General features: G+C 39.7%; 1 long non-coding RNA gene across 4 annotated transcripts in view; it reads left to right on the plus strand.

The window, feature by feature from the left end:
* Positions 1 to 18,188, plus strand: part of LOC131504941 (uncharacterized) — a 136,106-nt gene that overhangs the window by 81,593 nt on the left and 36,325 nt on the right. The window contains exons 7-9 of one of the 4 annotated variants that reach the window (XR_009258206.1): positions 1,747 to 1,957; positions 2,124 to 2,839; positions 3,026 to 3,930. This is a non-coding gene — a long non-coding RNA (uncharacterized LOC131504941). Of the gene's footprint in view, positions 1 to 1,746; positions 1,958 to 2,123; positions 2,840 to 3,025; positions 3,931 to 18,188 lie in introns of those variants that run through there. The other 3 variants (XR_009258207.1, XR_009258208.1, XR_009258203.1) reach the window with 3 other exon arrangements.

Raw genomic sequence — 18,188 nt, forward strand, 5'->3', positions numbered from 1 at the left:
AGGAAGATTGCTTGTCAGTAAAATTGGGCAGGAAAATGCATGTCTTATGGAAAATTAGCATTTTGTGTGGTTTAAGTTTTTATCAAACTTTTATGTAAAGTACAACTTTGTGAAATGTTAATCCCAAGGTTCTTGTGGACCTCCAGACAGAAGGATCAAACAAAGGCCTATGTCCCATGACTGCAGCACTCTTCCCTGCAACTATTAGTCTAATTTACCCCTTGTATCTGTATTGTCTTTGCTGCTGTCATGATTATTACCTGTCACATTGTTCTCTTACCTATTGAGACCCTGCTCCTTTTTTAATACTCAGTTTGGAGCCTCCCTCTGTCATGATGTGTTCCCCAACTGCTCTAGCTAAACGTTATCTTGCTAGTTTACTAGGTGCTCTCATACATGAAATAATTTGTTCCCATAACAGTGCTGTGAGGTGGGTAGTATCTCCATTTCACAGATGGAAAGAATAGGCAACCGCACATTTTAGTGAACTGCTGAGGTTCATCCAGCACTTGCGAGTCTGGGGACTCAGTCTCTGCAATAGATGGAATGTTCATGTCTCTCAAAATTCATATGTAGGAACCCAACCCCCAGCATGGTGGTATTTGGAGGTGATTAGGTCATGAGGGTGGAGCCCTCATGAATGGGCTCAGTGTCCTTATATAAGACACCCTAGAGAGCTCCCTGGCCCCTCCCACCGTGTGAGGACACTGCAAGAAGACAGCCATCTGTGAATCAGGAACTCTTCACTGGACACCAAATATGCTGGATCCTTGACCTTGGACTTCTAGTTTTTAGAACTGTAAGGAATAAATGTTTGTTGTGAACTACCAATATATGGTATTTCTATTATAGCAGTCTGAACAGACTAAGACAGTCTCTGGGGCTGTGATTCCAAACCTGAGCTTGTTTGGCATTGTGCAGAAGGATGGGCATTTTTCAGGAAACTCACAGCTAGTGAATTCCGGGTTGACTGACCACGTCTCAGCCTTAGGTAAGCTCCTGAGGCCAGGACTTCCTCTGTAAGCTCCTTTCCAGTCTGTCTATGTTTAACTGACTGAGCCACCCAGGAGCCCCTAACCAGTCTGTCTATGTTCAAGGAAAATTCTCTCTTGTTATGCTGCTCTTTACTGGGTTGCATTTTTTTTAACTCTTGTAAATGGAGATAGAGTTCCTCGCTTATGAATTTAACTTATCAAATACAAATGCTGTCATTATACTTATTATGTGCAATTGAGATGAGCTGCTGTTGTTCATAGCTTTATTCCTGGAATTTCAAAGAAAGAGACTATTGGAGTGATGGGAATCTCAGATTTGGAACAAGGTTTGTTAAAATCAAACATTAACAGCCATGTGTTTTCTGCAGTCTGTAAACTCTGTGTTCCACAACATAAATGATCATTATTTTTTTTCTTTCACTTAAAAAAATAAACTTGATCATTAGACCCATGATTCAGATCTGGGTGAAAGGTTATATGATTAGACTTGCTCTATGGGAAAGGAGAGGGAAGAGGAGGGCCAAGCACCTATAAAACATTATAACCTTAGGGTAGTAATTTTGTAAAACAAGCATATGAGTAGATGGTGATTCAGCACCAGTCTTCCCCCTGCCTCCGCCCCCCCCTCCCCGAAATTATATATTTTATTCTTGGGTGGGTGAGTGGGAAGGAAAAAATGGTGGATGGACATGGGATTAAAACGTAGACCTAATGATTCCCTTTGTTTTTTCCCATCTCTGCTCTTGCCTAGAAATTCCCTGATTCCTCTGCCTTCATTTCCTTGAGGATACGGATGAATAGCTTGGGACTGATGTTTACCTGCTATTTGGGAAAGCTTGTTGGGTCAGTTCCCCTGAGTGGTCATGAGACAGTGCCCAGCTTAGCATGTGTGTCCCTGAAGTACATTTGTCATCAGAAAGGGAATTCCTCTTTATTGCAAATGAAATGTGATTGCTTGTCAGGTGAGTAAGTACCCATGAGTCCTGGGTCCCTGCCAAGCTTGTTCAGGTTTGGCTGTTGGAGATATTCTGGGATGTAAGGGAACATTCCCTTGTAAACCCAGGGAGTATAATTCACTGTAATGTGACTAAAACTGTGACACAAGATTCATCTGCTTCACATTCCTAGGTTGTGCCTTGAGCATTCAGAAGAAATGTTACATTAATTGGTTAAAATATCAGAATGCAACAGTTCTTAATGTACTCCACCATGTCCTGAAGCACTGTCAGAATATGAAATCGACTGGGTGAATTTCCTCTTGAGTGACAGCTATAAGTATCTGCAAAATGGACTTCTAAATTTTCAGTGGTTGCCAAATCAAGATACTTCTGTAAGAAGAGACCCAGGTTCAAGATTAATGGGTAAAAATGACTTTGATGGTGATGATAAAGAAATAATAGTAATTAACATTTGTGGAATGTTATTTACATGTATTACTACACTTAGTTCTCAGAACAACCCAATGAAGAAGGTGCTATAATAATCCTCATTTTACTGGTGAGGAAGTTGGAGCTTAGAAAGCTTAATAAACTTGTCCAAGGTGACACAGCTAGTGAATTCCAGAAATGAGATTCAAACCAGTCATTCTGACTCTAGAAACTATTTTATTTACTGTCTCCTTATATTTCCAGGTTTAGTTCATATTTCTTTCCTCCGTCTCCCCTCCCTCCCTCTTTTTCTTCTTCCCTCTCTGCAGACTTCATTCTTTTCCATTTGTTCATTTTCTTTATATTTTTTAAATCTCCAAACATTGAATAAGTACACGCTCTGTGCTGGGCATGATGTTAAGAGGCAGGAATTCAAAGATGAGCAAGACTCAGATCATACTTGCAAGAAACTTGCAGGTACCTTTGCTTCTTTACTGCCACTTTCTCTTCCTCCTCCTTCTCCATACCCCTCCGCTTCATCTTCATCATCATTGGCAGATGTAGCAGATAACTGAGGCTACTCTACTAAGACTTACGAATTTTCCCGCTGAACATTAATTGCTGAAAGTAGAAAAAGCTTGAAGGCAACTATCTCTTTGCCAGGGAAATTCTGACAGGAGAAAAGCAGACCTGAAAGGAAATGGTGCTAAAAATACCACCAAGATGTGAAGGACAGACTGACAGCCAGAGTCTTCAGAATGAGACGGTGCAAAGCTGGAGAAGGTGAAAATAACACTTGGTCCGTGATCACTCCCGGAATGATAATGATCTGCTTGTATGTGTCTACAGGGTGTGTGCACACAGGAAATGAGATGGTTGGGCAGAGTTCTTCAGATTAATCTGCCAGAAAGATTAAGGGGGACAGGGAGGGGAGAAAAGATGATTGATTGCAATTCCTAAATAGATTTTTTTTTTTTTTGGGTAGACTTTACATGCCATTTCAAACTCTGAGCCTGCTCATGAAAATCAAGGGAAGATGTACTTGTTTGAACTATTTTTAAATGTTTACTTTGTTTTTAATATCAACTGAATGACATGGATTATTTAAAATGCACACTACCCAAGGATCTAAAGAAACTCCTATGAAATCGTATGGTCTCTGGTGGAAGAATACGATGTGTTTCTTCTGAAATTTTATTCCATTTCTCTCAAAGGACCAGAATTTAAGTAGAATTGAGTTTAAGACTATATTCCTGGGATTCGTGAGTTCGAGCCCCACATCAGGCTCTGTGCTGACAGCTCAGAGCCTAGAGCCTGCTTCAGATTCTGTGTCCCCCTCTCTCTCTGCCCCACCCCTGCTTGTGCTCTCTCTCTGTCTTTCAAAAATGAATAAACATTAAAAAAAAGACTATATTCCTGAGAGATACTGCAAGATCCAGGAAAGTCAAGCATGTAAAACAGTTTCTGAATTATTAAAAATGGTCATGAAATCATCTTAAGATCCCGACCCTGCAAAACCTTACCCTTTCTGTTTGGATATCCAGTTTTCTTAAAATGATTTGTTCTGAGCTTGTATTTGTAGTCAGTCCTCTAAACTTAGTGCTAAAATGGGGTTTCTGCATATGTAGGTTTCTGCTTTTTTGGATTGCCGTGAATCACTGTGCTCCTGGCCGCTTCTTCTACTGAGAGCCCTCCTGAGAACATGTGGGTTTCTTAGCAGGCCTTGCTCCACTGGAAAGGCAGTGTTCAGGTGCTAGATTAGTCGATGTTCTCCAGAGAAAAAAAACAATAGGATATATATATCCTACTGATGCGTGCGTGTGTGTGTGTGTGTATATATATAGAGAGACAAATTTATTAAGGAATTGGCTTGTGAGATTATGGTGGCTGGTAAGTCTGAAATCTGTAGTGCAGGCCAGCAGGCTGGAAACTCAAGCAGGGTTTTTATGTTGCAGTCCTGAGACCAAATTCCTTCTTCTTCAAGGAACCTCAGTCTTTGCTGTAAAGTCTAAGCCCTTCAATAGATTGGATGAGGTCCACCCACATTATAGAGGGCAATCTGCTTTACTTAGAGTCTATGGATTATAAATACTAATTACATCTTAAAAACACCTCCACAGCAACATCTGAACTAGCGTTTGACTAAACCATTGGGCATCATAGCTCCAGTGACACACAAAGTCAGCCATCACAGATGTCTAGAACCCATGGGTCTCTGGGGATCATGTCCAGAGCAGAAGGCTGACAGGGCTTGTCTTAGAACTAAAGTCAAACCCATGTTGTGTGGTTGTGGGAACCCACCCTGCTTGTAACCTCGAGCCTAAATGATGTAAACTGTATTTCATGGTGGATCAACCTAGTGAGTCCACAGGGCCTGGCCTGAAAGTGGGGGAGGTGGAACATATGAGGTGGCAGTTTTATGTGCCTGAATCACAGAATATTAAGGTGAGGGTCCTCAGAAACAGAACCTCTGGTAGCCCCTTTGGCATCTTTGATTAAATTAGAAAAAGGTCCCTCTTCCTTTGAGTAGCTACAGCCCCTAGTGAAGATGTATAACCTGGTGAGCATTGGTTGCCATCCTTCACTGGACACTTGAGCCAGGTGTTCTTGTTCAGTGAACAACCCCCCTGACCATATGCATTGGCCTTGCTCAGGGAGAACGAAGTCTCATTGGATAGGTAAGAAATTAACCCCAGATCCTAGTGAACTTGCCAAAGGGTATGTCTCAGGTAATCTTGTATTTAGAACTTTAGATTCTAAAACTAGAGCCTGAGTGTCTTGATGACATATACCTTATTCTTTGGGCAAGGGAGCCCAGAGAAGTGTGGACAGGGGAAAACCCTCCTCTTCAAAAGTTTCCTTCCCCACCTATCAGCTCACCAATTTCGGAATACCTAATTTGATGATAAAATTAAAATGCCCTCTGAGAGTATTGCCTCATTCATGTTAGCATAAATGGCTTTACTCAGGTGGTGAAAATAATTCTTTACATCCAAAAAGCACCTAACAATTTTCAAATACATACAGTATTTTTTCCCCAAGACCATAAGGATTTCATGGCTGTTGATGACTCCCTTGAGGAAATTGAAAATTGATGACTTTAAGAAGCATGAAACATTTTTTTCTAGGCATACTTTTTATTGAAATATAACACATAAAAGTACATAGATCATAAGCGTACAACTCAATGAATTTTTACAAACTGAATACATCTATATAACCTCTTCCCAGATCAAGAAATAGAATATTAGCTATGCCCCAGAAATCCTTTTCCTCTAAAAATGATTCTAGATTCTTCCTAAAGACCCAGGGAGTTTCAAAAAGATAACTCCAACATAAGGCTTTGAGGTGAGGATGAGGAATTCTTGCTAGATCTGTCAGTCAGACCAGGGTTAGGTTGATCCTGTGCTTGACAAGTTAAGAATGAATGAGAACGGTATTAAATAATTCCTGGCCTTTATTTCTTTTAAACCTTCTCTGAACCTTAAAAGTGTTTATCCACCCAATGATTTTGTTTTTTTAGAATCTATCAGAGAGTTTTTTGTAGAAGTTGAGAAATGGGATTCAGCCTAAACATCCAGCTATGAGGGTAAATCAATTTTTCATAGACTGAAAAATGGAGTATTATGCAGTGATTACACAAATCAGAATCTTGGCTTAAGTGCTCATGATACAGTGAGAAATGAGCAAGACGTGATACAAGAATTGTGCATGTATTAGACAATAATCTCAATTTTTGCTAAAAATGTCTGAGAAAGTGGGAAGATGGCGGAGTAGGAGGAGCCTAAGCCCACTGCATCCCATGGATACAACTTGATAACACCCACATCAGTGTGAATAACCCATAAAATGACCTGAAGACTGGTAAAACAGACTCTCCGCAGCTAAAAGGACACAGGAGGCTACATCAGAGAGGGTAAGAAGGGTAGAGATGCAGTTGAAAGCTAAATGACCCTGCAGACTATCCACAGGAGGGAAGGACGCCCTGGACACAGAGGGGAGAGAAACAGACTGTCATACCAGGGAGCATGCACGAGGAAGACAAATCCCTATAACATTTGGTTTGGAAAACTTAACATCTTTGGAACTTTAAAAATCAGTGGGCTCAGCTCTGGAAGAGCTAGGAGAGCAAGAAGAAACTGAGTCTCTACCCTTAAAGACCTTAAAGAGCACAACAAACAGCCTCTTGGAGATACAGCATAGAAACAGCAGTTTGAAAAATGCCTGGGGAAGATTTATTTACTGATCACAGAGCTGTGCTGAAGGGGCAAGGATTATTGGGAGACTTAGCCAGGAACAAAGGACTGGCAGGTGCCATTTCCTTCCCCCACACCCCAGCCTAGATACATGGACACCTATGGGAGCCAGCACAGCACAACACACTCCATCTAACTTCCTAAGAGTGCACCCTGTCCCTGCATTCTGTAGACATGCCCCCTCCAGCTAGGCCTTGGTTTCAGGTTCCCTCCCACAGCAGACCCATGCAAATGTTGCTAATAGCATGCGCCCTGCCCCTGCATTCTCCTGCGGATCTGCCCCCTCCAATACGCCTTTGGCCAGAGCCCGTCCAAAGCAGTGCCACAAGTCTAGTGGTGTACAAGCGGCCCTGAAGGGACAGCACCACTCCAAAGTGACTTCTGACCCAGGGAGAGGGGAAGATAACCACACACACTGTCAGACTGTAGCCCCAGCAGTGGGCTGGGGATAGACATCTGGTCTGACTGCAGGCCCTGTCCACCAACAGAACTCAGGGGACAACACAGGGGAAGTGCCCTGCAGTTGGGTGCTACTGCATCTCTGGAAAATGCCTGGTATGACTCCACTCAGGCCTAAGGCAGCCCCAGAGTAGCCCACTAACAACACAAGGACTGAACCCTGTCCACAACAGGCAAACTGGATTCAAGCAGCTCAGCCACAATAACAGGTCAATGCAACACACATCGGGACACTCTTGAAGTGCCAGGTCCTAGTGAACAGGGGACATTGCACTGTAAGGCACTATGGGCCACTTCTTCACATGGCCACTACTTGCAACACAGGAGACTTAGCTGACTTTCTTAACATAGAAATATTCACAGAGTTAGACAAAATGAGAAGTCAGAGGAATATGTCCTAAATGAAAGAACAGGACAAAATAATAGCAAGAAAGCTTAAGTGAAATGGAGATAATAAGCCTGACAGAAAATTTAAAGTAATAGTCATAAAGATGGGGTGCCAGGATGGCTCCGTCAGTTGAATGTCGGACTCTTGATTTTGGTTTGGGTCATGATCTCAGGGTCATGGTATTGAGCCCTGCTTAAGGTTTTCTCTCTCCCTCTGTCCCCCTCTCCCACTCACACACACTCTCCCTTAAAAAAAAGTGGGGGTGGGGCACCTGTGTGGCTTAGTCAGTTAAATGTCCAACTTCAGCTCAGGTCATGATCTGATGGTTCATGAGTTCAAGCTCCATGTTGGGTTCTGTGCTGACAACTCAGAGCCTGGGGCCTGCTTCAGATTCTGTCTTCCTCTCTCTCTGCCCTCCCCCCACTCTCACTCTGTATTTCTCTCTCTCTCTCAAAGATAAACATTAAATTTTTTTTTAAAGGTAATGGTCATAAAGATACTTGCTGGACTTGAAAAAAGAGTGGAGGACCTCAGTGAGACTATTAACAGAGACAGCATAAAAAAGAACCAATAAGAGATGAAGAAATCAATAAATGAAATTAAAAAGATAGAATGAATAGTAGACTAGAGGTAGCAGAAGAATGGATCAGTGACCTGATAGAGTAATGGAAAACAATCAAACTGAACAAGAGAGAGAGTAAATAAAAAATGAAAATAAACTTAGGGAACTCAGTGACACCATCAAGTATAATAACATTCACATTAAAGGATTCCAGAAGGAGAAAAGAGAGCAAAGGGGGCAGAAAATCTATTTGAAGAGATAATAGCTGGAAACTTTCTGAATTGAAGGAAGGAAAAAAAAATCTAGATCCAGAAGTCACAGAGAATCCCCACAAAATCAACCCAAGGAGGTCCACACCAGGACACACAGTAATTATAATGGCAATGAGTAGTGATAAAGAGAATTTTAAAAGCAGGAAGAGAAAAGAAAACCGTTAGATACAAGGGAAACTCCATAAGGCCTATCAGCTTTTCAGCAGGAATTTTGCAGGCCAAAGGAAGTGACATGGCATTTCTTTCAAAGTGCTAAAAGAAAAAACTTGCAACCAAGAATACTCAATCCGGCAAGGCTATCATTAAGAATAGAAGGAGAGAGAAAGATTTCAGCCCTCCAAGATATGTTGAAGTGGACTCTTTGAGAGGAAAGACCATAAGTAGGAGTAAAAAAAAAAGTCTGAAGCACAAAAGTAATAAAATTAAGTACATCTATAAAAACCAGTCCAGGGATTCACAAAATAAAAGGATGTGAAGTATGACACCATATACCTAAAACATGGTAGGAAGAGAGGAGTAAAGAATGGGTTCAAACTTAAGTAAACATCAACTTAATATAGATTGCTATATGTATAAGATGTTATATACAAACCTAATGGTAACCACAAATCAAAAACCTGTAATAGATATGCAAAAAAATAAAGAGAAAGGAATCCAAGTATTTCACTAAAGAAAGCTAGCAAACCAAGAAAGCAAGAGAAGAAAGGAACAGAGAAGAACTACAAAAATAACCATACAGCAAGTAACAAAATGGCAATAAGTACATACCTATCAATAATTACTTTGTGGGGCGCCTGGGTGGCGCAGTCGGTTGAGCGTCCGACTTCAGCCAGGTCACGATCTCGCGGTCCGTGAGTTCGAGCCCCGCGTCAGGCTCTGGGCCGATGGCTCGGAGCCTGGAGCCTGTTTCCGATTCTGTGTCTCCCTCTCTCTCTGCCCCTCCCCCGTTCATGCTCTGTCTCTCTCTGTCCCAAAAATAAATAAAAAACATTGAAAAAAAAAAATTAAAAAAAAAAAAATTACTTTGAATGTTAATGGACTAAATGCTCCAGTCAAAAGACATAGTGTGATGGAATGGATAAAAAAGCAAGACATCTATATGCTGCCTATAAAAGACTTACTTCAGACCTAAAAACACTTGCAGATTGAAAGTAAAGGGATGAAAAAGCATTTATCATACAAATGAAAGTGAAAGAAAAGGTAGCAATATTTATGTCAGACAAAATAGACTTTAAAACAAAGACTGTAACAAGAGACAAGGACACTATATAATCATAAAGGGACCAATCCAACAAGAAGATATAACAGTTGTAATATCTGTATAATATTTATACACCCAACATGAGAGCACCCAGATATATAAAGCAGCTAATAGCAAACATAAAGGAAGTAATCAATAGTAATACAATAATAGTAGGGGACTTTATTTTATTTATGTATGCATATATGTATTTACTGAATTAAGAAAAATCCAAATTGAGTTTTATTTTAATTAAAAAACCAAGGCTTTTTCAGTGAAAAACATTCAAGCAATAAGGTAAGAAGTACCCATCTGCCCCAACCTCCCTACTTCCTCAGTCTTAACCATTTCTGTGTGTTGCTGTTAACAGAATAGTAGGGGACTTTAACACTGCATTAGATTAGTGGATTGATTATCCAAACAGAAAATCAACAAACAGTGGCTTTGAATGACAAATTGGACTGGATGGATGTAACAGATATATTCAGATCATTCCATCCTAAAACAGGAGAATACACATTCTTTCCAAGTGTACATGGAACATTCTCCAGAATAGATCACATATTAGGCCACGAAAAAAATGTATTAATTCAAAGAGACTTCATACCATGAGTGTTTTCCAGCCACAATGCTATGAATGTTGAAATCAACCACAGGGAAAAAAATCTGAAAAGAATACAAATATATGGAAGTTAAATAACATGCTTCTAAACAGTGAAAGGGTCAACCGAGAAATCAAAGAGGAAATCAACAAATACAGGGAGACAAATGAAAATGAATACATACTGGTCCCAAATCTTTGGGATGCAGCAAAAGCCGTTCTAAGAGAAAGCTTACAGCAGTTCAGATCTACCTCCAGAAGCAAGAAAAAATTCAAATAAACAACCTAACCTTACACCTAACAGAGCTAGAAAAAGAACAAACAAAACCCCAAATCAGTAGAAGGAAAAAAAGAATAAAGATTAGAGCAGAAATAATATAGAGCAGATCAATGAGACCAGGGGCTGTTTCTTTGAAAAGTTCAATAACACTGATAAACCTTAAGCCAGACTCATTAAAAAAAAAAAAAAAAAAAGAGGGCTCAGAATCAGAAATGAAAGAAGAGAGATACTGATACCATAGAAATAGGATTATACGAGAATATCATGAAAAATTATATGCCAACAAATTGGACAACCTAGAAGAAATGCAATAATTCTTAGAAACACATAACCTCTCAAAATTGAATCAGGAAGAAATAGAAAATTTGAACATACTGATCACCAGCAATGAAATTGAATCAGTTATCAAAAATCTCCCAAAAACCAGAAGTCTAGGCTTCACAGGTGATTCTACCAAACATTTAAAGAAGAGCTAATACCTATTCCTCTCAAACTATTCCAAAAAAATAGAAGAGGAAAGAGGATATAAAGCTTCCAAATTCATTCTATGAGGCCAGCATTACCCTGATACCAAAATCAGATAAAGACAATACAAAAAAAAAAAAAAAAGGAACCGCAGGCTAATGTCTCTGATGAACATATATGCAAAAATTGTCAACGTTATATTAGCAAACTGAATCTAACAATACATTAAAAAAAATCATTGACCATGATCAAGTAGGATTTATTCCTGGGATACGAGGTTGGTTTAAAATTTGCAAATCAGTCAGTATGATACATCGTATCAAAAGTTAAAAACCATATGATCATTTCAATAGATCCAAAAAAGCATTTGACAAAGTACAACATCATGATAAAAATCATTAAAGTAGATTTAGAGGGAACATAACATAATAAAGGCTATATATGAAAAACCCTAGGATCATACTCCATGTTGAAAAACTGAGAGCTTTTCCCCTAAGATCAGGAACAAGACAAGGATGTCTACTCTCACCACTTTTATTCAACATAGTACTGGAAGACCTAGCTACAGCAATCAGGCAAGAGAAAAAAATAATAAGTATCCTAATTGGTAAGGAAGAAGTAAAACTTTCACTATTGGCAGATGACATGATACTATATATAGAATATATATAATATATATATATAAATAGATATGCTGTATATACTATAGCAAATATATATACTATATATAGAATATATAGACTACACCAAAGGCTAGTAGAACTGATAAATTAACTTAGTAAGGTTGCAGGCTACAAGGTCAATATACAGAAATCTGTTGTGTTTCTATACACTAATAATTAAGCAGCAGAAAGAGAAATTAAGAAAAAATTCCCATTGATAAGTGCACCAAAATAACAAAAAATACCTAGGAAAAAAATTAACTGAGGAGGTGAAAGACCTGTACTCTGAAAACTGTAAAACACTGATGAAAATAATTGAAGGCAAAGCAAATGGTAAGATGTTCCATGCTGGTTTATTGGAAGAACAAATATTGTTAAAATGTCCATACTACTCAAAACCTACAGATTTAATGCAATCACTATCAAAATATCAATAGTATTCTTCACAGAACTAGAACAAATAATCCTACAATTTTTATGGATCCACACAAGATTTAGAACATCCAAAGCAATCTTGAAAAAGAAGAACAAAACGGGGCCTTTGGATGGCTCAGTGGGTTAAGTATATGACTTCAGCTCAGGTCATGATCTCATGGTTCATGAGTTTGAGCCCTGCATCTGGCTCTGTGCTGACAGCTCAGGGCCTGGAGCCTGCTTCAGATTCTGTGTCTTCCTCTCTCTGTGTCCCTCCCCTGCTCACTCTCTCTCTCTCAAAAATAAATAAACATTAAAAAAATTTAAAAAATAGCAAAACTGGAAGTGTCACAATCCCAGATATAAGGAGATACTACCAAGCTCTAGTAATCAAAACAGTATGGTACTGGCACACACACAAAAAGACACACAGATCAATGGAACAGAGAGACGGCCCAGAAATAAACCTATGAAAAAAATATGGTCAAAGGAGGCAGGGATATGCAATGAGCAAAAGACCATCTCTTCAACAAATGGTGTTGGGAAAACTGGACAGCTACACGCAAAAGAATGAAACTGGATCACTTGCTCACACCGTACACAAAAGTAAACTCAAAATGGATTAAGGACCCAAATGTGAGGCCTGAAACCATAAAAATCTTAGAAGAGAGCACAGGCAGTCATTTCTCTGACATTGGTCATAGCAACACTTTTCTAGCTATGTCTCCTGAGGCAAGGGAAACAAAAGCAAAAATAAACTACTGGGACTACATCAAAAGAAAGACCTCTACACAGCAAAGGAAACCACCCAGAAAAGTAAAGGACAACCTACTGAATAGGAGGAGATATTTGCAAATTACTTATCTGAGAAAGGGTTAGTATCCAAAACATGTACAACACCCAAAACCCAATAATCCAATTAAAAAGGGGCAGAAGACATGAATAGACAGTCCTCCAAAGGACACATCCAGATGACCAACAGACACATGAAAAGATGCTCAACATCACTTGTCATCAGGGAAATGCAAATTAAAACAACAACGAGGTATCACCTCACACCTGTCAGAATGGCTAAAATCAAAAACACAAGAAACAACGGTGTTGGTAACGATGTGGAAAAAAAGGAACCCTCGTACACCGTTGGTGGGAATGCGGTCTGGTGGTGCAGCCACTGTGGAAAACGGTATGGAAGTTCCTCAAACAATTAAAAATAGAATTGCCATATGATCCAGGAATTCCACTAGTGGGTATTTATCCAAAGAATCCAAAAACACCAGCTCAAAAGATATATCCATCCCTATGTTTACTGCAGCATTATATACCATAGCCAAACTATGGAAGCAACCCAAGTGTCCATTGGTAGATGAATGGATGAAGAAGATGTGGTGTATATATATCAACACAGACATACACACAAGAGAATACTCAACCATAAGGAACACATCTTGCCATTTGCAACAACATGGATGGTTCTGGAGAATACAATGCTAAATGAAATAAATCAGAGAAAGACAAATGCCATACATTTAACTTGTGTGGAATTTAAGAAACAAAACAAATGAACAAAGAAAAAAAGAGGCAAACCAAAAAACAGACTTTTAACTATAGAAAAGAAACTGGGGGTTGCCAGAAGAGAGGTGGGTGGGGGGATGAATGAAATACGTGAAAGGGATTAAGAGTACACTTATCTTGATGAGCACTGAGTAATGTATAGAATTGTAGGCTCACTATATTGTACACCTGAAACTAATATAACACTCTGTTAACCAAACTGGAATTTAAGCAAATAAGGTATGAACATTTTGATGAAAAAAAAAAAAAGGCCTGAAAAATTGGTAGGAAGTACATGAAAACACATATTAATAGTCCCTACATATAGAATTGTAGTCAATTTTAATTTTATTTTCATGATTTTTTATTTACTTTTTAAATTTTAAAACTTTCAAATGAATGTTGTTTTAGTAACACAACAAAGTATTTAGAACTTATTTATAAAACCATTTATCTTTGTGATAACTCAGTAAATAACTTTATTTTTGTGAAAAATAAACATAAAATATGCTATTTTTCTCATCAGATTAGACACGGCAATAATTCCTATTTTCATATTCTGTAACCTTGACTGACACTTGAAGCTTTACTGAAATTACATGCCCAGCTTTTCTGGATATAATACAGACCTTTTGAAAACTGGGACTGTAAATGTCCCAGAGCTAAACCAATGGCAAACATTCTTGTTATTTCTGCCAATCTGAAAGACCATTGGAATTTTTAAGAAAATATATGCTTATCTGCAATGTGAGTTTTAAAGTATGTGGGCCTTTATTTTCTAGTTATTCAAAAATTGATCATTCTACAGCATATGGTCATTCTCAATCAGAACACTTCATTCCTTATTTCTGTTAATTGGGAGGAAGGATTTTAATGTTTCCGTCAATTTGCTCTTGAAACCTCACACCCAGTATAAAAGTAGTGGACATTTAGGCATATTTTTTCAGTTGTTCAAGTGTCTAAACTGAGTTTTACAACTTTGCAACCTTGAGAAAGTGAACAAACATTTTTGTGCCTTGGTTTGCCTCAAGGAAATGAAGCCTGGAGACCTGCCAATTTTTTTTTTTTTTTTTTAGAGTAGTCTTGGCCCAACACAGGGCTTGAACTCACGACCCTGAGATCAAGACCTGAGCTAAGATCAAATGTCGGATGCTTAACCGACTGAGCCACCCAAGCACTCCAAGACGTGCAGATTTTGAAGAGCTGAACTGAATTGCAAGAATGTGGATATGTGAGGCCTGTAGCGTGGAGCACTGCTCTGGGAGTCCATGTTTGGACTGGAGGGGAAGAGGTTTCCAAACAGAGCAGAAAATGCTTGGGTTATGGTGGAGGGGGCATGGGAAGTGAGATTGTTTCTTATAATTGTAGAATGCTAGGGCTCCAAGAATCCTTAGTGATCATCCTACCCAATAAAGTCCTTTGGGGAAACCCAGTACAAGACAACTTAGGGACTCAGGTAGGGGAGGGATCTAGTTAGCAAGAGAGGCAAGATTTAGGCCAGGGCTTCGATTGCCTGCCCCTGTGTTCTTTCTCCTTTCCATCATCTTGTGCCAGGTAACTGTACAAATTGAGTGACTCTTTAGAGGTACAAGCGGGAAAAGAGCTTCTGTTCCCAAACCAGATATGTCAGGTGGCACAGCCTTTTCTTAAAAGCTGCAGTCCCAGTGCTGCCATTTTCAAGCAGCCAGTGTCACTTGTTTACATCCTGGTTTCCTTGACCAGTCCCGTGGCTTTATTACATGGCTGAACAGTAGGGGAGACTGGTTGTTGAGAAATACAAAGTTTGAGAGCTATTTTATGGTTTGGGTTTGACCAGAAGAAGACTCTCAAACAAAGATTTGAAGGCAAGTAGTTTATTTGGGAGGCGATCTCAGGAAACACTAGTAGGGAAATGAGGAAGTGAGCCAGGGAAGGGAAGGAAGCCAGTAAATGCTGTGTTATTAAACCAGCTACCACTGTGGGCAACTAGAGCTCAGTTCTGCTGGGGACCTTGGGAAACTGTAGAACACACCTTAGAGAGGCTTTCTTACCTCAGCACTGCTGGCATTTTGAGCCGGGTCATTTTGTTTTGTTTTGTTTTGTTTAGGGGGATGTCCTGTATGTTGTTACATGTTTAGGAGTCTCTGGCCTCTACCCACTGGGTGCAAGTTTCATTCCCTCCCCCCCCCCCCCCCCGCCCCCAACACCAGTTGTAACAACCCAAAAGGACTGCAGACATTGCCAAATGTTCTCTGGAGATACAATCTCCCAGGGTTAAGAATCACTTCCTACTAGTTATCCCACTCAAGGGATAAGAGCACTGGGATATATGTATTACCTGACTATCCATTGACGTTGGTAGAGGGCTATTTCTAGGGACATTAACTACTCCCTGAAATTCATTGGCCAAGCATGCCATCTTTGTCAGAAGGAAAATTCTATAGGTAGAAGTTTCAGGGTAAATAGCTCTTGCCATTTATAGGTAAGTTTTAAGGGTATATGGGTGGCAACAGACAACACCTACTATATGTGGTCATCTAGGGATCTGCTTCATCATTCATTCATGTAGTCTTCATTTCTTCATTCTACAGATGCATATCAAGGATCTATTATGTGCTAGGCATCAGGCAGGACACAGGAGATTCAACAGTCAATGATGAGCAAAAAATGGATACGGTTCCTGTCTTTACGTCAATAGAAGGAATAATCTAGAAAAGCAATGAGCATTAATCAGCATTAATTATTATATAATTAATATAATTAATTATATTATTACATTAATAATATAAATGAATGTTTTAACTTGCAACTGTGATAAGTGCTAAGGTAAACTGCATGGAAATAAATCATAAACCTGTGGCTCTTCCTCCAATACTCTACCTTTAGGACCTTTGCGCTGTTGTTCCTTCTACCTGGAACCTTTTTCTTCCACTTCATTGGTGGCTCTGTTGAGTGTCTCTTCTTTAGATAGGTATTCTCTGGCCACTTTATCTGAAATGGTGCATATCCCATCCTTTTGGCCTTTACCCTGTTTATTTGTTCATTACACCTATCATACCTGATGGGGTTTATATTTATTGTTTATTGTGCTTCCCTGCCACATTGTTTTCTTACCTTTATGGTACAGATGCCTGGCACTTAGAAGGCTCTCAAAATATATTTGTTGTATGAATAATCTAAAGAGATTGATTTGGTGAAGGAGGTCAAGGAACACGTTCTGAAGGCAATGACAATAAGCCACAATCAAAAGATTGTCCTCTACCTGGATGAAGAGGGTAGAGAAGAGCATTCCAAATGCTGGGCACAACATGCAGAATGGCTCTGTGGATGGAAGAAGCATATAATCCCAAAGAACTAAAAGAAGGCCATTGTGCCTGGAACAGAGAGAATACAGAACTCTTAGTTAGAATGGTAATCTTTAGAGTAAAAGCAATGGGAAGCCATTGATGGGTTTTCAACAATGGAAAGTTGTGCATGGGAAAGTTGAAGAAGGGTTGGGCAAATGCAACCAGTTTTCTGTTTTTAAAAGAGCATTCTAGCTTTAGCATCTAGAACACTGAAGAAAAGCAAGAGCAGACACCATCATGGTGATGTGTCTCATCCTCAGAGCCCTACATCTGGTTGAATTTGCATGTACATGAAAAATTTCAGATCCCGTGGCAGGGACTTATGTACATATGTTCTTGAATTTCTCAGGTTGGAAAAAGCATTCTTCTCCCCAGAGAGTTTCCGGAGAGCTTTTCTGCCCTGTGTTCCTCACTGATGTGTGTATCTTCAGAGTGTCTATAGATTTGGTTGAGGAATGAGGTGCTGTGGTTGCTTCCCCTTTATTGGACTATTTATCTTCTGGGGTCCTAACTCCTTAACTAAGCTGGGTGAAACCAAGACTTATCCTCAGTTCTTGTGGAAGACTGTTTTACTGTTCACAAACACTTGATGATTTTTCCACGGAAGGATAATCCATCCCATGGAAATAAATTTGGCATGGCCAGTGACTTGCCCATGAAATGCGGGCAGAAAAGATGTGTGTTACTTCTGAGACAGAAATTCTCAGAGCCAGAGCATGGTCGTGTGTGGTTCCTTTTGCCTTCGTAGGCACACTGTCGATGTTTGTTGAAAAAATACTAATGAGGGGCGCCTGGGTGGCGCAGTCGGTTGAGCGTCCGACTTCAGCCAGGTCACGATCTCGCGGTCCGTGAGTTCGAGCCCCGCGTCAGGCTCTGGGCTGATGGCTCGGAGCCTGGAGCCTGTTTCCGATTCTGTGTCTCCCTCTCTCTCTGCCCCTCCCCCGTTCATGCTCTGTCTCTCTCTGTCCCAAAAATAAATAAAAAACATTAAAAAAAATTAAAAAAAAATACTAATGAAAGAGAAAACTCCCAGTGTAGGAGATGGAATAGCTAATTCGTGTTCCTGGATTTTCCACTGACTGGCTGTGGAATAATTATTTTGCTATTCTAGTGGCTGCACGTGTTTCTTAAGGTTCCTTTTATTTCTAAGACTCTTTACAGATACTGTAGGAGTAAATGATGATTTTTTGATGCTTATTAGAAATATTGTCCCTGGTGGCTAATGAGAGATAAAACTTGGGTGGGGCAAGGGGAACACTGATAGGCAAGGTATTTTGAGGTTTCAAAAAATTTGTTCTTCAGGGTGGTGTGCCTGTATACCATGTTTTCTCTGGAAGCTGCATTCCAGCA

The sequence above is a fragment of the Neofelis nebulosa genome, chromosome 1, assembly GCF_028018385.1.
Source record: "Neofelis nebulosa isolate mNeoNeb1 chromosome 1, mNeoNeb1.pri, whole genome shotgun sequence".
Taxonomy (NCBI): Eukaryota; Metazoa; Chordata; class Mammalia; order Carnivora; family Felidae; genus Neofelis; species Neofelis nebulosa.